Source organism: Anomaloglossus baeobatrachus, chromosome 1 (assembly GCF_048569485.1).
Source record: "Anomaloglossus baeobatrachus isolate aAnoBae1 chromosome 1, aAnoBae1.hap1, whole genome shotgun sequence".
Taxonomy (NCBI): domain Eukaryota; kingdom Metazoa; phylum Chordata; class Amphibia; order Anura; family Aromobatidae; genus Anomaloglossus; species Anomaloglossus baeobatrachus.
In genome coordinates this window covers 665015589-665040397 of record NC_134353.1, presented here as the reverse complement: position 1 = coordinate 665040397, position 24809 = coordinate 665015589, and positions in this window count along the sequence as shown.

The following is a 24809-nucleotide window of genomic DNA, read 5'->3' as shown; positions in this document are numbered from 1 at the left end:
TTGAATCCAGCTTCTTGAGACTTCTTTGTTCTGTGCCGATTATCGAAAACTAATCGCTCACATGGTACAGGATGTATATCCATTGCCCCGGCTTGAAGAGTTGCTGTCTGCCCTGAGCCGGGTGAAGTACTTCTCCTTGTTATACTTGCCCAGCAGATATTGACAAGTACTGGTAGCAGAAAAGGAAAGCATTTATCCTCTCGATGGAGCTCTATGAGTTCAATCAATAGGATGCCATTCAACTTAACTAATGTGCCTGTGACTTTTCATCTGTTAATGGAACACTGTCTGGGCAATTTGAACTGTGAGACCATTTTGATATACCTAGATGTTATGGTGGTATTCGGGACATCTGCAGAACGTACGGAAAGTGCTGCAGCGGCTCCAAGATCATGGACTGAAGGTCAAACCCAAAATGTTTCAGTTTTTCCGGGACTGGATAGAATGCTTGGGTCACATGATAACTCCGGAAGGCGCATTGCCGGTGACCTGCAAGGTCGAGGTCATGCAGAGGAGGCCACAGCCCCACACAATGTGGGTGGTATGAGCTTTTCTGGGACTTGCAGGATATTACAGGTGATTTATCCCAAAATTTGCCCATCTAGTTAGTCTTTTGAATAAGATGTTGAGGGGTACCACTCAGGAGCCCCAGAATCCCAACATCCAATGGGGGCCCTCACAGAAGAAGGCATTCGAGAGCCTGAAGGCTGCCTTTGCAGTACACCTCTTCTGGCTTATGCCCGGTTTGACACCCCATTTCTGTGCTATAGGAATGGTGCCCTGCATGGTCTGGAAGTGGTGTTGTCACAGATGCAATACAGAAGGGAGTGAATGATTGCATATTGGTGTGGATCCCATTGGAGTCGAGCAACAGAACGTAACCTCCTGAATTACAGTTCGCTCAAGCTACAACTGCTAGTATGGTATGGACTATGACTGAACACTTTGCAGAGTACTTGATGGGAGGTGAAGTGGTAATGACGACAGACAATAATCGATTGGCTCACCTGGATGGTGCCAAACTTTGGGTGTTGGAGCAAAGGTGATTAGCCTGGATATCAAAATTCAATTACCAACTAAAATTCTGCTATGGGCGAGAAAATGGGAATGCTGATGCATTGTTCCGAGTCACCCTGGGCCCACTGAACGAGAGTGTTTATGATGAACTTGAAGATATTGAGACCCCCGACCTTTGTCGATTGCCTATTTTCTAAAATATGGTACATTCGAGTGTGTTGGCCTCTGGATTGCCCGCAGTGATTGGGAGAACTTCCGCCGACTGGGAGAAAGCCCAGTATGACAACCGAGACATAAAATGAGTAAAGTACTGGGTCCAGTATAAAATCTGGCTAAGGCAGTGTGTCAGCACTTCATTCAAGTGTTTGGATGCCCACAGTGAATTCACTCAGACCAGGGAGCATGTTTTTAGGGTTCTCCTGATGAACAAACTCTAATGGCTGTATGAAATCGAAGAAGGACGATGCCCTATCAATCTGCAGGGCAACGGCGCATGTATGTTCATTAAACGCACTTCCTTTTACATATTGAGAATCCTGGAGAATGTGCAGAGGGCCCAATGGCTTGAGTATTTGCCTGAATTAATATGTGCCTATATTAACTGGCTACACTGCATAATTGGGTACTCCTCTCACATGTTGATATTTGGTAGGGCCAGTGGGGAGATTGAAGACTTACACATGCTTGATCCCATATTTGATCCTCCTCGGTCTGCCTCGGAGTGGGACCAGAAACACCGATGTTGGCTACAAATGATGCATCGGGTTATGGTTGGCCAGCTAAATCAGTTGACCCATAAAGACACAAAACACCCCATAATATGATACCCAGCACAGATAAAGCATATGGCTACAGGCTGCAGCCCCCAGCAGTGCGCTTATCTTTGCTGTGTATCAAAAGAAGAGGAAACGCATGCAACTTTTTTTAAAAAATCATTTAAATAAATAATTTATAAAAGCATGCGGTCCACCCAATTTTAATACCCTGACATTACAAAGCCAACTGCTGGGCTGGATGGTTTTCTCAGGTTGGGGAAACCCATGGTTATTGGGCTCCCCCAGCCTAAAAATAGCAGCCTACAGTTCTTGTAATTGTCGCATCCATTATCTGTGTATTGGTTTTGTGAGATCAGTGGCCCAAATTCATTTAACGCTTTAAAAACACCCGTTACTTATTCAAATTTATAAAAATTAGCATTTGCTCACTTTAAAGCCAGTTCTGATGCCCAGAACCTATTTGGGTCGGGCTGTAATGACCTGAATTAGATGTGGGGAATCACTTTTTGTGTGTCTGCATTGTCATATCAGTGGCCCATTTAACTTTTTTCAATAACATACTTTGTTGCCTACTCTGATGCTCATTTTTATGCCAGTTTTATCTAGGTGAGTGTAATAAAGATGTTTTTTACGTTATACAGAGCAGCCTGGGGTCTTCTAGAATGCTGTATTTAAGAGCTTAATGGTGGTGGCCGCAGCTTATAAGGGACAAATCCGGTGAGAGGTTCCCTTTAAGGTTTGAGTTTTGACTAGGCCACTCCAATTCATTTACTTGTTTCCCCTTAATCCACTCGAGTGTAGCCTTAGCAGTATACTCTGGGTCATTGTCAAGAATATCCCTGTATTTCGCACCATCTAATTTGCCCTCGAGTTGGACCATTTTCACTCTCCCTGCTGCTGAAAAACATCTCCATAGTGTGATGCTGCAGCCACCATGTTTCACTGTGGAGATGGTGTTCTTGGAGTGATAAGCTATGGTGGTTTTGCACTAGACATAGCACTTACCTTGGTGGCTCAAAAATTCAATTTTGGTTTCATCTGTCCACAGCACCTTCCGCCATTCATTTGGGGTGTCTCCCACATGTCTTTTTGCAAAATCAAAATAAGCATTCAAATTTTTAGCTGTAAGTAAAGGCTTTTTTCTGACCACTCTTCCATAAAGACCAGCGTTATGGAGTGTACAGCTTATTTTAGTAGTATAGTAAGATGCTTCAGTCTCTGCTTAGGAACTCTGCAGATCCTTCAGGGTTACCTTTGGTTTCTGTACTACCTCTCTGATTAATGCCCGGGCTGAGAGTTTTGGTGGGCAGCCCTCTCTTTACAAGTTTGTTGTGCTACCATGTGCTTTCCATTTGATGATAATGGATTTGATGGTTCTCCGGGGGATCATCAGAGATTGGGATACTTTTTTAGAACTTAATCCTGACTTGTGCTTCTTAACAACTTTGTCTCTACTTATTTGTAGATCTCCTTGGTCTTCATGGTGTTGTATGGTTATTGGTGCTTCTTGATCAATGGTGTTGCAACCTCTGTGGTCTTTCAGAAAAGGTGTGTATCTACTGACAGACCCTGTGACACTTAGATTACACACAGGTGGACTTCCTTTCTCTAACCACGTGACTTATGAAGGTAACTGCTTGCACCAGAAATTTTTAGGGGCTTCATACTTTAAGGGGTGAATACATGTGCACATGGCAATTTGTATTTTATCCCAGAAATTTAATTTTTATCGATATTTTTGTCACTTTCACGTCACTTCACCAACTTAAACTATTTAGTGCTGATGCAACACTCACAAATCGCATTACAAAAAAATTTAAACACACGTTGTAATGTAACAAAATAATAATACTTTAACTTACATAATACTTTAAATTACTTAATACTTTAATACTTTTGCAAGGCATTTTATATATATATACATATATACTGTGCATATAAATAAATAAATATATATATATATATATATATATATATATATATATCTCATATTAAATATATGGTTATATGGTATACCTATCTTAAATCAGTGGAGGTTTAGCTTCCATGATATGCTCCTTTCACTTCTCATAGTCATGAATATATTTTTCTTTAATTTTAATACCCCATGTATATATGAGGAGTCAATGCATAATTGCTTCTTTTTGTAACGAGTCAGCTCCATTGCCTCCTAAAGGGTGTAAGATTTTTTTCCACACGTTTCTCCATTGTGAGTTGTGCTGTGTCATTACATGCCTTGTGTTATTATGCTAATCAGACACTCACGAACATTTCAGTCTCTTACAATTCCTACTCTTTTTTTTTTTTTTTCCTACGATTCAGCCAAGCATTGGCACATCAAACATATTAACATTCTAAACAGCAAAATAAGTTTTTATATAATATGTCATAAATATATAATGCAAATGATGTGGCCAGTATCAACCTTATCCAGGTGCTCTGCATCATGGTTCTTACTAATGCTATGCTACTCTATCTATCTATCTATCTATCCATTATCTATCTATCCATCTATCTATCTATCCCTCTATCTATCTATCTATCTATCTATTATCTATCTATCTATCATCTATCTATCTATCTATCCATCTATCTATCCATCTATCTATTTATCCATCTATCCATTATCTATCTATCCCTCTATCTATCCATCTATCCATCTATCTATCCATCTATCCATTATCTATCTATCTATCTATCTATCTATCTATCCCCCTATTATCTATCTATCTATCTATCTATTCCTCTATCTATCCCTCTATCTATCCATCCCTCTATCCATCTATCTATCTATCTATCTAATGACAATGTAAATGACAGCTCAAAAAGATAAAGGGAACACATACAAGGATTTTGTATTTTGGTGCTCCCTTTATTTTTTTGAGCAGTATATACCGTATATATATATATATATATATATATATATATATATATATATACCTGCCACCATATGCTATGTTTTTTCTTATGCAGATCATCTTCGTAGAGTATGAGGCTACTTCTCAATATATTCTATGCATAATCTACTAAATTCTTGAATGTTTTGCTCCGTTATGTTTCTAACCCAGATTACGATCGATGATACATTGATTTAACAGACTAATTTCTGATTTATGAACATTACACATTGTGTACAGATGCTTCTGATTCTGACAAAATGACTGAGATGGGGGTACATTTAACCATAGCTATATCTGTTGCTAACTATCAAATCATACTTGTCTACTCTTGCTGTCCCAGGAGGTCTGGAGAGTATTGGGGGTGAGGGAAATGAAGGTTGGAGGGGGTACTTGTCTCAATAATTAGACGCCCTAGGTGAGATGTAACGCCTCACAGAGGTGATGACACCTGGAGGGGGTTGAGAGGGGGATTTGAGGTGATTTGGAGAAGGTGTGTGGGGCTGGGGGGGAGACGCAGACACTTTCAGACAAGTGTGAAAAATTGTATGAGAAGTGAAAAATTACGTGACAAAATCTAATAGTGATTTCCTCGCTTCCTTCAATCAATGTTATTCTATGTCTATGGTGGTCCTGAATTTATAACTCTTTACTTGCCACAAAAGACAGTACGAAGAAAGGCACAAAATAATATCCTTGCATAAGACGCGAAATGTTGAGATTGAAGCCATTCGAAGGATGAAGATCATATAAACTATAAGAAAAAGAAAATTGGCACATCGATTTTATTGAACCATTTTAGTCATATTTTACGTCTCATAACATTAAATTTGATAAAAAAAATAAACCATAAGACTGAATCTGATGTAAATTGATGTGGATTACAGATCAATCACCACTGTGACCAGGCTCTAATTAAGATTATTCCTCTCCTAGGATGTAAACACCCACGTAGAAGCACCTGTATGCAGTTCTAGATGTATAGTGCCTTGCAAAAGTATTCGGTCCCCTTGAATTTTTCAACCTTTTCCCACATTTCAGGCTTCAAACATAAAGTTAAAAATTTTAATGTTATGGTGAAGAATCAACAAGTGGGACACAATTGTGAAGTTGAACGAAATCTATTGCTTATTTTAAACTTTTTTAAAAAATAAATAACTGAAAATTGGGGCGTGCAATATTATTCATCCCCTTTACTTTCAGTGCAGCAAACTAACTCCAGAAGTTCATTGAGGATCTCTGAATGATCCAATGTTGTCCTAAATGACTGATGATGATAAATATAAGCCACCTGTGTGTAATCAAGTCTCCGTATAAATGCACCTGCTCTGTGATAGTCTCAGTGTTCTGTTTAAAGCGCAGATAGCATCATGAAAACCAAGGAACACAACAGGAAGGTCCATGATACTGTTGTGGAGAAGTTTAAAGCCGAATTTGGTTACAAAAAGATTTCCAAAACTTTAAACATTCCAAGGAGCACTGTGCAAAGCGATCATATTGAAATGGAAGGAGTATCATACCACTGCAAATCTACAAAGACTCGGCCGTCCATCCAAACTTTCATCTCAAACAAGGAGAAGACTGGTCAGAAATGCAGCCAAGAGGCCCATGATCATTCTGGATGAACTGCAGAGATCTACAGCTGAGGTGGGAGAGTCTGTCCATAGGACAACAATCAGTCGTACACTGCACAAATCTGGTCTTTATGGAAGAGTGGCAAGAAGAAAGCCATTTCTCAAAGATATCCATAAAAAGTGTCATTTAAAGTTTGCCACAAGCCACCTGGGAGACGCATCAAACATGTGGAAGAAGGTGCTCTGGTAAGGTGAATCCAAAAATCAAACTATTTGGGCACAATGCCAAATTATATGTTTGGCGTAAAAGCAACACAGCTCATCACCCTAAACACACCATCCCCACTGTCAAACATGGTGGTAGCAGCATCATGGTTTGGGCCTGCTTTTCTTCAGCAGGGACAGGGAAGATGATTAAAACTAATGGGAAGATAGATGGAGCCAAATACAGGACCATTCTTGAAGAAAACCTGTTGGAGTCTGCAAAACACCTGAGACTAGGAGGGAGATTTGTCTTCCAACAAGACAATGATCCCAAACATATAAAGCAAAATCTACAATGGAATGGTTCACAAATAAACGTATCCAGGTGTTAGAATGGCCAAGTCAAAGTTCAGACCTGAATCCAATTGAGAATCTGTGGAAAGAGCTAAAACTGCTGTTCACAAACGCTCTCCATCCAACCTCACTCAGCTCGAGCTATTTGCAAAGGAAGAATGGGTAAGAATTTCAGTCTCTCGATGTGTAAAACTGATAGACACATACCCCAAGCGACTTGCAGCTGTAATCGCAGCAAAAGGTGGCACTACAAAGTATTAACTTTAAGGGGACGAATTATATTGCAGGCTCCACTTTTCAGTTATTTAAAAAAAAAAGTTTAAAATAAGCAATAAATTTCGTTCACCTTCACAATTGTGTCCCACTTGTTGATTCTTCACCATAACATTAACATATTTATCTTTATGTTTGAAGCCTGAAATGTGGGAAAAGGTTGAAAAATTCAAGAGGGCCGAATACTTTCGCAAAGCACTGTATATCTCATGAGTCTATCCCCATACAAGGGCATTACTACTGTGACTGGTGTGGGGGGCCCTGTGACGAGGGGGGGCCCGGCCAGGCCTGGGGCTTAAAGTAATTACCCCAGGCCTGGCCGGGCCCCCCTCCTCTTCAGCGGGCCCCAGTCATAGCCATAGCAGAGGGGCCTGTCGATGTCACTTCAGCTACAACACATCGCTAAAGTTGCAGGCAACACCGCTTCACAGGCATCGCATGCAAATTAGCCATGTGTGCTGGAGGCAGGAGGGTCAGCAGAGCAGAGAAGGGAGGAGGCGCATCATCCTGCGGCTCAATGTGATGAGGTCATCATTCTACGACCTCATAGGCAACACAGAGTGCAGAGGTGGTGAGAACGCGGCAGCCCATGGGGAAAGCCGGTAAGTGCTCCAGGGGGGCAAAGATCGCAGGGGGGGTGGGGCTGACCCAGGGGGCAAATGCCTGCAGAGCTGCTCCTCCAACAGCTGTTGAGGGCCACCCTGCAAACTGCTACACTAGCGGCCGCTGGGTATCGCTGTACCTTTAAAGCAGCCTGCCCGGATGGAGCACACAGCACGCAGATTCCCCTGGGATTCCCGGCCATCTGTTGCTGCCACAGGACTGTGCGGGGCTCATTGCTGGCTCCGCCTTCCTCTCAGTGCTGCCTCTCAGTGATTCTCCTGCTGGCAGATCCTGTCTCTGGAATGGATGGTAAGATGCAAACAGCATCCATCCACCATTGTGTACTGTGAGGGAGGGACTGGGGATGTTGCCCTGTGGGTTGCTGGATATGTTACCCAGTGAGGCTGCTATGGATGTTACCCTGTGGGGCTGAGGGCTGTAGGGTCAGCTGCACTCCATACCCTGTATGAGGAGTAGGGGTGTTACCCTGTGTGGCTGCTATGGATGTTACTGTTGTGAATGTTAGTTATGTCTTGGCTGCTGGGAGGCTCCCTCTGGTGGCCAGGAAGGGTTTGGACAGAGACCAGGTGGGTTGTGCAGTGGGTGTTTCCTTTCCTAACTCTCTGCTTATTTAAGTCCTGGTCTGATTGCAGGCTGTTGCCGGATGTCAGTTGTACTTGTATCTTTAGCCTGCTTGATCCTGCTTTACACCACATCTTCCCCAGATAAGTGCTTGCTCTTTATTTATTGTCTGGTTCTTTGTTTATCTGGGTTTGTCATTTTGCTATGGTTATTTTCAGTTTATTTGCTTGCAGGGATTTTCCCCATTAGTGGATTGTTGAGGAACTCCCTGCAGTTCTGTGTGGAGTATAGCTCCTTTGGGTCCATGTGTTTATGGCTTGTTGAATTTGTTATAATTCTTGTTTTCTGTTCATTGGTATGACAAGGGCACCTGGTATAGGACGGAGTTCAGATCGAGCGATCTGAGGGCCTTTTTGTACTATCAGGAAGTTGGTATTTTGTAGGGTTTTTCTCTGGCTACCATCAGTCCCTTTCCTGTCTTTTCCTATTTTAGTCAGCGGGGGCCTCACCTTTTGATAATCCTGTCATCTACCTGTGTATTGTGTTTTTCCTATATCACCGCAGTCTTTGAATGTGGGGGGCTTGCTATTCTTGTCTATTTTCTGAGGCAGAGAGTTATTCATCTTTCCTACCTTTAGGATAGTTAGTTCTCCGGCTGGGTTCGCGGTGCACAGGATGTTAGTTCACCCCTCGGCTACTTCTAGTTGTGTTGGTTAGTAAGGGGATGGCGGCCAGATTAGTTGCCGACGCTCTTGTCACCTTTTTGCCAATGAATTGTGGTGGTCTTCCATGGTTCTGGATCATAACAGTACATCCGGCCAACCAAATTTATAGGGTACTCTTAAGAAGGAAAAAAAAAGAAAAACTGCTGAGAATTTTTTTTTTTTTTGGTGTTTTTCCTCTTCTTCTTTGGGTTCTGTGGAAGATTTCTTTTTCTAGCATGGATGAATTGGGTGAGCGTGTTGCTCATCTTTATGCTAAGGTTCATCGTATAGAGTCTTTTCTTGCACAGACTCCCCTTGCAGAGCCTAAGATTCCTGTTCCTGAATTTTTTTCGGGAGATAGGTCGAGATTTTTGAGCTTCAAAAATAATTGTAAATTTTTTTTTGACCTGCGCCCTAAGTCCTCAGGGAATCCCGTACAGCAGGTTAAGATTGTCATCTCCTTGCTGCGTGATGACCCTCAGGACTGGGCCTTCTCTTTAGCGTCTGATGATCCGATTCTCAATGATGTGGACTCCTTTTTTCAGGCCTTGGGATTATTATATGACGAACCCAATATTGTGGACCAAGCAGAAAAGGTCTTGTTGTCCTTAACTCAAGGTTTGGATTCTGCAGAAACGTTTTGTCAGAAATTTCGTAAGTGGGCGGTCCTTACCAAATGGAATGATGATGCGCTTGCGGCTCTTTTTCGCAAGGGTATTGCGGATGCTGTGAAGGATGTAATGGTAGGATTTCCCGTCCCTTCTGGTCTTGATGCCTCTATGACCTTGGCCATTCAGATTGATAGGCGTTTACGTGAGCGCATGAAGATACCTGCTGGTTTTGTGCCTGTGGAACAGCCTTTGGAGCCTATGGAGTGTGATAGGGTCCTTTCTAATGCTAGTCGGCAGGGGTTCAGACGGAAGAATAGACTGTGCTTCTATTGTGGAGACGCTTCTCATAACATCTCTGTCTGCCCTAAACGTGAAAGGAGATTGGCTACTTCTGTTACTGTGGGTTCTTTGCAACCAAAGTTTCTTTTGTCTGTCACACTGATTTGCTCATTGTCTTCCTTTTCTGCATTTGCCTTTGTGGACTCAGGGGCAGCGCTCAATTTGATGGATTTTGGGTTTGCTAGGGATTGTGGTTTTCCCATGGTTCCTTTGCAAACTCCTATTCCTTTAAGGGGCATTGATGCTACCCCTTTGGCAGAACATAAACCCCAATTTTGGACCCAGGTGCCTATGAGAGTTGCATCAGCGCATCAGGAAACTTGTACATTTTTAGTATTGCATAATCTACAGGATACCTTGGTACTGGGATTTCCGTGGTTGCAGACCCATAATCCAATTATTGACTGGAGATCCTTGTCGGTAGCTAGTTGGGGTTGTCAAGGTGTGCATCAGGACCTTTCCGTGTCGTCCACGTCTGCTCAGGCAGTTGATGTTCCGGCTTTCTTGTCTGATTTCCGTGATGTATTTAATGACCAGGAATCTGATTCTCTGCCCCCACACCGGGACTGTGACTGTGCCATTGAGTTGGTGCCCGGTTGTAAATTTCCCAAGGGGCGGATTTTCAACTTGTCTGTGCCCGAACATGATGCCATGCGGTCATACATCAGAGAATCATTGGAGAAGGGGCACATTCGGCCCTCATCTTCTCCTTTGGGTGCTGGCTTCTTTGTTGCTAAGAAAGATGGTTCATTGAGGCCTTGTATTGATTACCGTCTTCTTAATAAAATTACAGTCAAATATCAGTACCCTTTGCCTCTGATGTCTGATCTGTTTTCTAGAGTGAAGAGTGCCAAATGGTTTACGAAACTGGATCTCAAGGGTGCGTATAATCTCATCCGTATTAAGGAGGGTGATGAATGGAAGACGGCTTTTAATACTCCTGAGGGGCATTTTGAGTACCTAGTGATGCCTTTTGGGCTCACTAATGCACCCTCCGTCTTCCAGGCCTTCATGAATGATATTTTTCGGGACCTTATTGGTAAATTTTTGATTGTGTATTTGGATGACATCTTGATTTTTTCTGATGATTGGGACTCTCATGTGGGGCAAGTACGGGAGGTTTTTCAGATACTTAAGGATAATGCACCGTACGTTAAGGGGTCAAAGTGCCTCTTTGGGGTGCAAAGGATTTCCTTTTTGGGCTTCATCCTGTCTCCCTCCGCTATTGAAATGGACCCGGTTAAGGTTCAGGCTATTTACGACTGGGTGCAACCGACTTCTCTAAAATCCCTGCAGCAATTTTTGGGGTTTGCTAATTTTTACTGTAAATTTATAGCCAATTTTTCTGCTATTGTCAAACCTCTGACAGATTTGACAAAGAAGGGAGGTGATGCTGAGCATTGGACCCCTGAGGCTATGGTGGCCTTCCAGGAGCTTAAAAGGCGATTCACTTCTGCCCCAGTTCTGCAGCAACCTGATGTGTCTCGCCCATTTCAAGTTGAGATCGATGCCTCAGAGATCGGAGCAGGTGCTGTTCTGTCTCAACGAGACGCTACTTCGGGTAAACTTAAGCCCTGTGCCTTTTTCTCTCGGAAGTTTGCTCCTTCTGAACGGAATTATGATGTGGGGAACCGGGAATTATTGGCTATGAAGTGGGCATTTGAAGAGTGGAGGCATTGGTTGGAGGGGGCAAGGCATCAAGTTGTGGTGCTTACGGACCACAAGAATCTCATCTATCTGGAATCGGCCAAGAGGTTGAATCATCGGCAGGCCAGGTGGGCTTTGTTTTTTACCCGGTTTAATTTTGTGGTCTCTTTTCTGCCGGGCACCAAGAATGTTAAGGCCGATGCCCTTTCCAGGAGTTTCTGCGCTGACTCTTTGGAGGTTGTCGAACCGTCTACTATCCTGAATGATGGTGTAGTTTTCTCGGCTATTTCGCCTGATCTGCGGTTGGCACTGGCGGAATTTCAGGGGGATAAACCTGAGAGATGTCCTACAGGGAAACTGTTTGTCCCAAACCAATGGAGAGACCGAGTTGTCTCTGAGGTTCATTGCTCTGTTTTGGCGGGTCATCCTGGCATTTTTGGTACTCGGGATCTTGTGAGACGCTCTTTTTGGTGGCCTTCCCTGTCCCAAGATGTCCGTCGTTTTGTGCAGTCGTGTGGAGTTTGTTCTAGGTCCAAGCCCTGTTGTTCACGTTCTAGTGGGCTATTATTGCCTTTGCCTGTACCTAAGAAACCTTGGACGCACATCTCTATGGATTTTATTTCAGAGCTTCCCGTCTCTCAGAAAATGACTGTGATTTGGGTGATCTGTGACAGATTCTCCAAGATGGTCCACTTGGTTCCCCTATCTAAGTTGCCGTCTTCATCGGAGTTGGTGCCTTTGTTTTTGCAACATGTTGTCCGTTTGCATGGTATTCCCGAAAACATTGTTTCTGACAGAGGGGTGCAGTTTGTATCCAGGTTTTGGAGGATTTTTTGCTCCAAATTGGGTGTTCAGCTGTCTTTCTCCTCGGCGTTTCATCCTCAGACCAACGGTCAGACTGAAAGGGCTAACCAGACCCTGGAAACCTATTTACGGTGTTTTGTTTCTGCGGATCAGGATGACTGGGTTTCGTTTTTGCCTTTGGCTGAATTTACCCTTAACAATAGAGCTAGCTCTACCACGTTGGTGTCCCCCTTTTTCTGCAATTTTGGGTATCACCCTAGGTTTTTCTCAGGGCAGCTTGAGGCGTCTGACTGTCCGGGGGTGGATTCGGTGGTCGACAGAATGCAGCAGATTTGGGGGCAGGTAGTGGATAAATTGTTTCAGTCCCAAGAAACTGCCCAAAAGTTTGCCAACCGGCGTCAGACTGTTGGTCCCCGGTTTAAAGTAGGGGACATGGTGTGGTTGTCCTCTAAAAATATTCCTATGAGAGTTCCGTCTCCTAAATTTAAGCCCAGATTTATTGGACCTTATAAGATTTCGGAGATTATTAATCCTTTATCTTTCCGTTTGACTCTGCCTGCGTCATTTAAGATTCACAATGTCTTCCATAAATCCTTGTTGAAGAAACATGTGGAGCAGGCAGTTCCTGCAGCAGCGCCTCCTGACCCTGTTTTGGTACAAGGGGATCTGGAGTATGAGGTTGAAAAAATTCTGGATTCCCATCGCAGTAAGCGTCAGCTTCAGTACCTTGTGAAATGGAAGGGTTATGGGCAGGAGGATAACTCTTGGGTTGTGGCTTCTGACGTTCATGCGGACAGGTTGGTTCGTGCCTTCCATCATGCTCATCCCGAGCGACCCGGTGGCGTGGGTGAGGGTTCGGTGACCCCTCCTCAAGGAGGGGGTACTGTTGTGAATGTTAGTTATGTCTTGGGTGCTGGGAGGCTCCCTCTGGTGGCCAGGAAGGGTTTGGACAGAGACCAGGTGGGTTGTGCAGTGGGTGTTTCCTTTCCTAACTCTCTGCTTTATTTAAGTTCTGGTCTGATTGCAGGCTGTTGCCGGATGTCAGTTGTACTTGTATCTTTAGCCTGATTGATCCTGCTTTACACCACATCTTCCCCAGATAAGTGCTTGCTCTTTATTTATTGTCTGGTTCTTTGTTTATCTGGGTTTGTCATTTTGCTATGGTTATTTTCAGTTTATTTGCTTGCAGGGATTTTCCCCATTAGTGGATTGTTGAGGAACTCCCTGCAGTTCTGTGTGGAGTATAGCTCCTTTGGGTCCATGTGTTTATGGCTTGTTGAATTTGTTATAATTCTTGTTTTCTGTTCATTGGTATGACAAGGGCACCTGGTATAGGACGGAGTTCAGATCGAGCGATCTGAGGGCCTTTTTGTACTATCAGGAAGTTGGTATTTTGTAGGGTTTTTCTCTGGCTACCATCAGTCCCTTTCCTGTCTTTTCCTATTTTAGTCAGCCGGGGCCTCACCTTTTGCTAATCCTGTCATCTACCTGTGTATTGTGTTTTTCCTATATCACCGCAGTCTTTGAATGTGGGGGGCTTGCTATTCTTGTCTATTTTCTGAGGCAGAGAGTTATTCATCTTTCCTACCTTTAGGATAGTTAGTTCTCCGGCTGGGTTCGCGGTGCACAGGATGTTAGTTCACCCCTCGGCTACTTCTAGTTGTGTTGGTTAGTAAGGGGATGGTGGCCAGATTAGTTGCCGACGCTCTTGTCACCTTTTTGCCAATGATTTGTGGTGGTCTTCCATGGTTCCGGATCATAACATGTTACCCTGTGGGGCTGAGGGCTGTAGGGTCAGCTGCACTCCATACCCTGTATGAGGTGGAGGGGTGTTACACTGTGTGCTGCTATGGATGTTACCCTGTGGGGCTGAGGGCTGTAGGGTCAGCTGCACTCCATACCCTGTATGAGGAGGAGGGGTGTTACACTGTGGGCTGCTATGGGTGTTACACTGTGGGCTGCTATGGATGTTACCCTGTGGGGCTGAGGGCTTTAGGGTCAGCTGCACTCCATACCCTGTATGAGGAGGAGGGGTGTTACCCAGTGAAGCTGCTATGGATGTTACCCTGTGGGGCTGAGGGCTGTAGGGTCAGCTGCACTCCATACCCTGTATGAGGAGGAGGGGTGTTACACTGTAGGTTGCTGGGGATGTTACCCTGTGGGGCTGAGGGCTGTAGGGTCAGCTGCACTCTATACCCTGTATGAGGAGGAGGGGTGTTACCGAGTGAGGCTGCTATGGATGTTACCCTGTGGGGCTGAGGGCTGTAGGGTCAGCTGCACTCCATACCCTGTATGAGGAGGAGGGGTGTTACACTGTGGGCTGCTATGGATGTTACCCTGTGGGGCTGAGGGCTGTAGGGTCAGCTGCACTCCATACCCTGTATGAGGAGGAGGGGTGTTACCCAGTTAGGCTGCTATGGATGTTACCCTGTGTGGCTCGGCTGTAGGGTCAGCTGCACTCCATACCCTGTATGAGGAGGAGGGGTGTTACACTGTAGGTTGCTGGGGATGTTACCCTGTGGGGCTGAGGGCTGTAGGGTCAGATGAACTCCATACCCTGTATGAGGAGGAGGGGTGTGATATAGAAGGTTTAAATGGTTTCTCTATTTCTTTATTAAAGATATTTTATTTCATTAGTAAGTAGTTCATAGTCAGAGCCTTCGGAATAAGAGACAAGATCAAGGATTATTATTGTTTCTAAATGTTCTTCTTATCTTCTTCTTATCTCATATGCATGACTCTACATTTCTGTTTTGCTGAAACTTAAAGGTCATATGAGCAACTTGTAAATTTCCAGCTAGAAGCTTTATTTGCAATATCACATTGATCTGTAAATGGTATAAATAAACTGTACGTTAAATAAACAGAAGAATTGATCATGCTCACATGAATGATGCAGGTCTTTTTCTCCGAGCGCTCGCTCTTGATTAGGTCTGAAGAGGCCTAATTCAGAGGACCTCACTGGTGATCCCATAAGCTGACTTGTGACAAAACAGAACAGCTACAACAGTTTTTGGTGCCCAACGTGGAGCCGTGGCCAACCAGCCTATTCGGAAGAAGTTTTGGGGACTCTGGAGACAGTGAAATTTCAGCTGCAGCAAGGTGAGAAACTTTATTCTTACACTTCATTTCACTCTCTCTGATTTCCCGAATATTCTGGGTAAGGCTGTACACACGGTTCAAGAACTCTGGCATCACCAGTGAGTATTGTTTTTTCATGCATGTCTGAATGAGAGTTGAAATATAGAGTAATAAGATAATCTGTTGTCCGTCCATTAACTGATTGCATAGAGTGCATAGCACGGAATTTGGGACAGTCTCTGTATAATTGCATTTGCTGTGTTTTGTGTTTTGCTTTGGCCATCTTTGCATCTTTGATGGGCAATACACTGGTCTAGGGATATGTGTTCATAAGTGGTTCCATATTAATGCCTAGATAAAGTAGGCAGGCAATAGGTTGTTGTATATTGATGAGAAGCCTCTGAATAGCAAAGTGATGAGAAATTGAGATAAGAGACTTGGTGAAATAATATGTATGTATAAGTCTAATGGTTATAGGTCATACTGTGGACTGTGAAAAGATGTTCCGGTTATGAAATGTCACAGGGCATAGCCATATAGAGTATTTGAGTGGATACCTGACATATGTATTTTTTTTCCCATCAGTGTCAAGAGCGGTTTAGATAATTTTATTTGCATGTGAGGTTAACTGATCCTTGGAAGGTGTATTGTTACATATGCTTCTGGAATCAATGAATGAGTAGGACAAGTGGTCCTGGGATCTGTCCTTATAGTGAGATATTGTGTGTTTCTTCCCCTCCAAATGGGGATGAAGGTTTTATAGCAAAGTAGAATATTAGTGCTGTGAAGGTATATAAGTAGTCTCAATTTTCTGCTAGGATTGTGTATTATACCAGTGGGTATTAGGGATGTTTTGGGAAAACTGAATCTGGATCTGGACAAAGAATTCTTTTTGAGATAACACTCTTGCTAAACAAACTGTGCGCTGACATTCTTTTGGGAGGGGTCAAGTGAACAGCTGCGCGATTTTCTGCCCTTTGTGAGAAGTCAGCTCTGTTAATTGTATTGGTTTAACTCTACTTTACGTTCGTTGCTGGAATACTCTGTAAAGGACCAGCATGAAGTACCCAACTGCACATCAGGTTTGAAGAAGTGGGTTAGAGAGCCGTGTGGCCTTCCCACTTACATGGAGGTGGTCTAGCAGGTGAGAGGACTATCACACCTGGTCCTTCCTGCTTTAGTCATCTGGTCTATTGGGTGAGAGAGGTTTTTTAACCCTTCCCAATACGCCCTACAAGTGTAGCAGGTGAGAGTGAATGCTGATTGAGCCTTCTTGCTACCACTTGAGAGCCCATTCTGACTTGCCAGGAGACGTGTGGCCTGTTAACAAGGTTCAGGGACACTGAGAGGGCATTTGCAGAAAGGTGGGCTGTGTGGGAATAAGTTGAAGCCATGGGCAACTTGTTCAGTGTGCAGTGTGGGGCTCCAGCAGGATCCAAAACAGCCAAACAGATAGTGCAAGAAAGGAAAGTCAAGGAAGCAGTGAAAAATGTCAGACCAATACTCAGAAAGGCAGACATGCCAGAGTGTGGGTGTTTGGATGTTGAGAAATGGCACAGATTCAGGGAAGAGGTGCAGCATTGTGGATGTAAAGAAATAACAGTGGGATGTATTATTATATTATTGTTATGTAAAGTGTATTATAAATGTTTTAATGCACCAAGAGCAAAAACTGTGACTGCTACCGCCCCCCCTTCACATAAGCAGAAACCCAGACCAGATGAATGGACTTGTAAACATTGTAGTCAGAAAAACCCAGACTGGAGAAGTACTTGTGCTACATGTAGTGTTACTCGCCCTAAGCAGATTGCACTAACTCCTGTTCGAACCAGATCACATGTGATGACAGGACGCTGACACTGAGACAGAGGTAGTGAAGGAATTGAGTTTTGGGGAGGAAGCTGGACATTACTCTGACGGTGAGGAAAGAAAACAGTTGTCTGACCCTGAAGACCAACCTTTCCCTCTTTCCCTGACTGACGTAATACAGCAGGAAGGGGAGAGTATAGAGACGTACTTTTGGAGGTTACAGCTGAAGTGGGCAGACGTGGGGTACAAAGTCAGAACCTCCCTTAATGACAAAATACTGATGAGTATATTCATTAACGGTATGAATAAGGTTTTACGAAAAGCAGTACAGACAGCCAGACCTGAGTGGAGAAATATCGACCCAACAGACCTTCTGCAAGTAGCTAAGGGGGTTGAACTGACAAAATGCAAGCGACCAGTTATGTATGCTAGAGCACAAGGAAGACAGTGGAAGCAGAAAGGGAGGGCACCAGGTGACCTAGCGACCGTACAGTGCTGGAATTGTGGACAGAATGGACATTACGCCAGACAGTGCAAAAACCCCAAATAGGAGAGGGAGCAGACTGACTCTCCTCCTTCCTTCCCTCCTCCTTTGCCTCTGGCCTAGGAAACTGGTGACCATGAAGGGACTGGAGGGATTGGTGTTTGAAATTCCCTTGATAAAACAGTATCCCTTAAGCCCAGCCAAATCAATGGCCCTGACCAGAGAATATGTGCAAGCAGGGGCTCTAGTACAAAGGTCCTCCCCCTGTAACACTCCCTTGTATCCAATCAAGAAAAAAAGGGCCCAAAGGTTCCCCTGACACGTACAGAATGGTGCATGATCTGAGAGCTGTCAATGCTGTCACTGAGAGTGTAACACCAATTGTTCCAAACCCACATACCTTACTGTCACAAATCCCAGGGACCTCCAAATGTTTTACAGTAATTGATTTGGCAAATGCATTTTTCTCTGTGCCTCTACACCCTGACTGTCAGTATCTTTTTGCCTTCACACATGAGGGGAAACAGTACATGTGGACAGTCCTCCCGCAAGGAGGAATGAATTCACCTACCATTTATTCTACAGCTATGACAGGAATTCTGGAGCACTGGCAACCGCCTCATCCACAGGTTACGCTATTGCAGTACGTGGATGACCTTTTGCTCTGCTGTCCAGACCAGACGTCCTGCAAGGAAGCCACAATTTCTTTGCTGTGTTTTCTGGCAGAGAATGGTTGCAAAGTTTCACGTGAAAAATTACAGTACTGTAAGCAAAAGGTAACATTTTTGGGTCACTGTATCTCTGAAGGTACGAGACACCTGACTGAGGAGAGAAAACAAGCAGTCCAAAATCTCTCCCTACCCAGGTCCCACCGGCAACTGCGCACCTTCTTGGGCTTAGTGTCATACTGCAGGCCTTGGATAAGGTCTGCCTCGCAAATGATGCAACCCCTCTATAATTGTCTGTCATCTGACCCCTTTGACCTCACTCAGGAAGCTATTGACTCCTTTCATTCCCTTAAACTACTCATTGTATCGGCCCCGGCCCTGGGTATTCCAAATTACGATCAACCATTTTTCTTGTTTTGCACAGAACAGGGAGGGCATGCGACAGCCGTCCTCACACAGCAACATGGTGACAAACAAAGACCAATAGCTTACTACTCAGCGCGATTGGACCCAGTTGTCAGAGGGTCACCCACATGTGTCCGTGCTGTAGCGGCTGCTGCAGTACTGCTAGGGAAAGCTTGCGAGATCACATTGACATTTCCCTTAGCAATTTACTCCCCGCATGACATCCATGCTATACTTGTGCAAGTCCAACCGAAACACCTGTCTATGGCCAGACAGCTCAGACTTGAATGTGCCCTTCTGATTCCTGAGTATGTCACCCTCAAGAGGTGCAATGTTCTGAATCCAGCCACCCTTTTGCCAGTAGATTCAGAAAAGGGGGAATTGGTGACAAGTGAGGATGAATACTTTGACATGACGCACGAGCATGGCTGCATAGAGCTGATGAGTCAGGAGACTGCAGGTTTTCCACATGTCTATGATACACCTATTACTAATGCAGATTTTGAGTTTTTGTAGATGGCTCCAGATACCACCTGGATGGGAGATTCTACACTGGATATGCAGTAGTATCCTCGCATGAGGTAATCCGAGCTGAACCACTCCCGCCGCACATGTCCGCGCAGGAGGCGGAGCTAACAGCGCTCATTGAGGCGTGTAGAGCGGGATCAGGTAGGAAAATTAATGTTTATTCAGACTCAAATTATGGATTTGGGATCTGTCATGATTTTGGCCCTATCTGGAGAAGTAGAGCTTTTCTTACGTCAGCTGGTAAGCCTATTAAAAATGCAGAATTGGTAAAACGGTTAATGGAGGCACTAATGTTACCAGTCCAGGTTGGCATCATTAAGGTGAAAGCACACACAAAAGGTGACTCACTGGAGGTAGCGGGCAATAGAAGGGCGGATGCAGCGGCAAAGAGGCCTAGGGATCAGAGGATAGTGGCAGGGAGCCAGCAAGTCCCAGCCACAGTAAGTCTGGATGTCCTGAAATCCCTCCAGCATCAGGCTGCCCAAACAGAGAAGGAACACTGGGGAAAATGGGAGCTGGGCTGAACTCAAATGGAGTATGGGAAAGTAAGGATAGGTTGTGTTTACCAAGGTCCCTGTTCCCTATGATGGCACAAACAACACATGGCCCCACTCACGCCTCAAAAAGTCACATGTGTAACCAGGTGAATGCCTTCTGGATCGCTCCTGGCTTCAGTTACGTAGCCTCCAAACATGTACAATCCTGCATTATCTGCGCACAACACAACCCAGGTAAAACAGTAAAAGTCCCTAAGAAAGCAACACCCAGACCGCTCTACCGTGTCAACGACTGCAAATAGACTACATACAACTACCCAAGGTAGGAGTGTATGAATACGTCCTGGTATGTGTAGATCTCTTCTCAGGATGGGTTGAGGCCTATCCAGTAAAATGTGCAAATGCTAAAACAACTGCAGAAAAACTGATGAAGGAACTAGTCTGTCGGTATGGCATCCCAGAAGCCATAGAAAGTGACAGGGGTACACACTTCACTGGAGAAATAATGAGGGACATTATGCAGGCCCTGGGAATAGAGCAGGCATTCCATACCCCTTATCATCCACAGAGCAGTGGAAAAGTAGAGAGATTAAACGGGACACTTAAACTAAGAATTCAAAAGGCCATGGCAGACACAGGAAAGAATTGGGTAGAGTGCGTATCCCTGGCACTCTTTTCAGTCAGACACACTCCATATAGAAAGACAGGCTTGTCTCCTTTTGAAGTCCTTTTTGGTAGTGCCCCAAAAACAGGTCTCTACTTTCCACAAGTGTTACAGATGCAACACGGCACTATGACAGCCTACGTCCAGGCCTTACAGGAAAGACTTAATGTGGTGCATAAACATGTCTTTTCATCCATTCCAGATCCCAATGCAAGTGCAGATGTGCATCAGCTGAATCCAGGTGATTGGGTGGTCGTGCGCAGACACGTGAGAAGGAGCCTAGATCCACGCTTTGATGGCCCATTCCAAGTCCAGCTGACCACATCCACCTCAGTGAAACTTGAGGGAAAGCCCACCTGGATCCACGCCAGTCACTGTAAAAAGGTCACTCCACCGGCAGAATGACAGTTTTGCTAATTATCCTGCTAGGTGTAGCAGGGTTGCTGCGCCAAACAAAGACACTGAGCGAACTTTTAACTACGGACTGGGATAATAAACTCATTCGCCACCATATTTCTCTTACTGAGGACATGGAAGGAGAAAAGCCAAAAGACTGTTGGATCTGCACACACAGTTTTATTTTCTTCAAAGACTATGCCTTATTTAGCCCTACCTCTGGAACCACAGGAGGTGTTGGTACCAGACTGTATATACAATGAAACCTGGACTCTATCGATATTCTGGTGAAAAGATGTATTTGCCACCTTGGCTATAGCTGGAAAGGTCACTAATCCCTGGTTCCAGCTAAATATCACACAGCCTAGGGGACAGTCGTGGTGGATGGAATACAATCCGGACATTGAGGATGTAGTTACCAAAGTAAAGACTAAGATCCCTCATTCAGGCCCCATTACCTACGATGGATTATGGTTCAGTCTTCAATATAATGATGTTGCTATCTGTGGAAAGGACAATGATTGTTTCCGTGTGTTTGTGTCTATGTGTGTATCTACATACATAGTCACCAGTTTTTGTCTGTTCTCCTATTATACGTATATATGTATATATATGGATGATTCCAGCAAAGACTCCTGGTGGGGAAATACATTTTCTTTTATATTTTTTTTTTGGACATTTTTCTTGGACATTTTCTTTTATGAATCCAGCTAATTGGTTTAAGGGCATAGCAAGTTGGATTTCTGGCATTATACAAACCTGTATGCAAATATTGTTATTCTGTCTATTGCTTTATATAGCTGTAAAAGCATTGATATATGCGTTAGCTAAACTATTGAATAATGTATGTTCTAAGAGTTTCAGTATTGAACCCTCTGTAGTTTACTACGGACCCCAAATGGCCTCTGCTGACCGGGAGTAGGTGTCCACACTGAGGGTGGATGGGTGAAGTCTTAGGAAGACCCCTCATGGGTACTAGGCCCATGAGCCAGCAGCTCCTGTTTGGACGCCTACTGACCCTGTAGTGAAGGTTATACCATTTACAAAAGGAGGAAATTGATATAGAAGGGTTAAATGGTTTCTCTATTTCTTTATTAAAGATATTTTATTTCATTAGTAAGTAGTTCATAGTCAGAGCCTTCGGAATAAGAGACAAGATCAAGGATTATTATTGTTTCTAAATGTTCTTCTTATCTTCTTCTTATCTCATATGCATGACTCTACATTTCTGTTTTGCTGAAACTTAAAGGTCATATGAGCAACTTGTAAATTTCCAGCTAGAAGCTTTATTTGCAATATCACATTGATCTGTAAATGGTATAAATAAACTGTACGTTAAATAAACAGAAGAATTGATCATGCTCACATGAATGATGCAGGTCTTTTTCTCCGAGCGCTCGCTCTTGATTAGGTCTGAAGAGGCCTAATTCAGAGGACCTCACTGGTGATCCCATAAGCTGACTTGTGACAAAACAGAACAGCTACAACAGGTGTTACACTGTGGGCTGCTATGGATGTTACCCTGTGGGGCTGAGGGCTTTAGGGTCAGATGCACTCCATACCCTGTATGAAGAGGAGGGGTGTTACACCTTGTGCTGGGCCTGATGTATTGCACTGTGCTGTGTGTTGCACTTGTGTGTGAAAGGCATAGGTATCAATTCAACACTTTATACTCGGAGCGGCTGTGAACTTTTATGGGATTGGCGTTACAATGTATAATACAGGAGAGGAGGTTGGGGGGATTGTCTCATAGTGACTCAGAACTTTGTTGATCTGGATCACAACCTGCAAGAGGTCAAATGGGTGGTCCGGCCTTGGGGTACAAGTTTGCAATTTACTGTATGTGACTGCAAACTTGTGAATTCTCAGAGCTCACAGTGTGCGTGCTGTCAGGATTCCTCGGTGCCAGTGGCGGGTGCATGACCACAAGCATGTGATTTGCATACATGCGGTCACCTTTCGGCAATACATCCATTGCCTTGATCAGTACAAGAGAATTTTCCAGCAGCACGGATGAATATTGCCAATACAAATGTATGATCCTGTGAACAACACATACAGCACGCGGATGGTATTAGTGTACAGCCCGTGGGCTATCTTTGTTTAAAGGGGGGAGTCCAATACTTCGGCATCCCCTTCTCAATCCCTTTTCCCCCCTAGTAAAATAGTAACTACTATACTCTTCACTGGTGTCGGCATTGTTACATCAGTGTAAGCACTGGCTCTCCCAAGGATTGCAATGCATTATGTTACACTGTCCAATCAGCGTTGGCTCCAGTCTCCCCATCTGTGGACAAATCAAGAGAACTGAAGAAGGTAAAGGTCAGTTCTGATTGGCTTCAGTAATCATGTGACATCACAGTGTCATGTGATCCCTGGGAGAGCCAATGCCAACACTGCCGGATCTGCAGCGGAGGTGAGTATAGGTGTTATTAGTTTACAGTAGGGAAACATAGGTACATAGGTATTGTGAAGGGGTTGTCAGAGTAATGGACAACCCCTGAAATATTGCAAAGGATAGGAGAAGATTTGTCATTTATTGGTGGTGCAAAGATACATGTGATTAGATATGTTTGTGTGTAAAAACGTATTTGGATGTTTGGGACATATTTACTAAAATTGTAAGGGCTCTACGTTGGGAAATGCCATTTGTCTTTTCTGGAATAGATCAGTAGAATTTTATGCGTAAAAACGATCTTTTCCATAATTGCTACAATCAGCAGCACAGGCGTCCTCCATATTGCACATCAATTCCACTTGTCTGTTCCTAAACCAGAAAAGATGTTAGATCAAGAGAAGGACATACCGTATATACCAGGAAGGAGACAAATACCGCGATAGGGATAATATATATACCAGAATGTACCCAGGAGGGGGATATATATACCCGAAGGGGCCCAGGATGGGACATAGATACTAGGAGGGCGACATATATACCAGGAAGGGGACAGAAACCAGGATGCGGACATATATATCAGAATGTGCCCAGGAGAGGGATATACATGCCAGAAGAGGACCAGGATGAGGACATATATCGCACGAAGAGGATATATATGCTAGGAAGGGGACAAATAAACCAGAATAGGAGCATATATACCAGGATGAGCCCAGTAGTGGAACATGTATACCAGGATGGGGACATATATACCAGGAGGAGGGCATATATACCAGGAGAATATTATACAGAAGGGCAATGTGTGTGTGTGTGTGTGTGTGTGGGGGGGGGGGGTAGTGGAGGATAGAATACAGGGTGGTAGTGGGTGTGGGTGATATACATTGAAGCAGTCCCGGTGGGAGGACATATATATAGAGTGGCAGCTTGAGTGGAGGGATAGTATACAGAGGGCAGCATATATATATATATATATATATATATATATGCGCATATATTATATGTGTGTGTGTATATATAAATATACAGTACAGACCAAAAGTTTGGACACACCTCATCTCTAGAACAACTATTAAGAGGAGACTTTATGCAGCAGGCCTTCATGGTAAAATAGCTGCTGGGAAACCACTGCTAAGGACAGGTAACAAGCAGAAGAGACTTATTTGGGCTAAAGAACACAAGGAATGGACATTAGACCAGTGGAAATCTGTGCTTTGGTCTGATAAGTCCAATTTTGAGATCTTTGGATCCAACCACCGTGTCTTTGTAGAAAAGGTGAACGGATGGACTCTACATGCCTGGTTCCCACCGTGAAGCATGGAGGAGGAGCTGTGATGGTGTGGGGGTGCTTTGCTGGTGACTCTGTTGGGGATTTATTCAAAATTGAAGGCATACTAAACCAGCATGGCTACCACAGCATCTTGCAGTGGCATGCTATTCCATCCGGTTTGCGTTTAGTTGGACCATCATTTATTTTTCAACAGAACAATGACCCCAAAC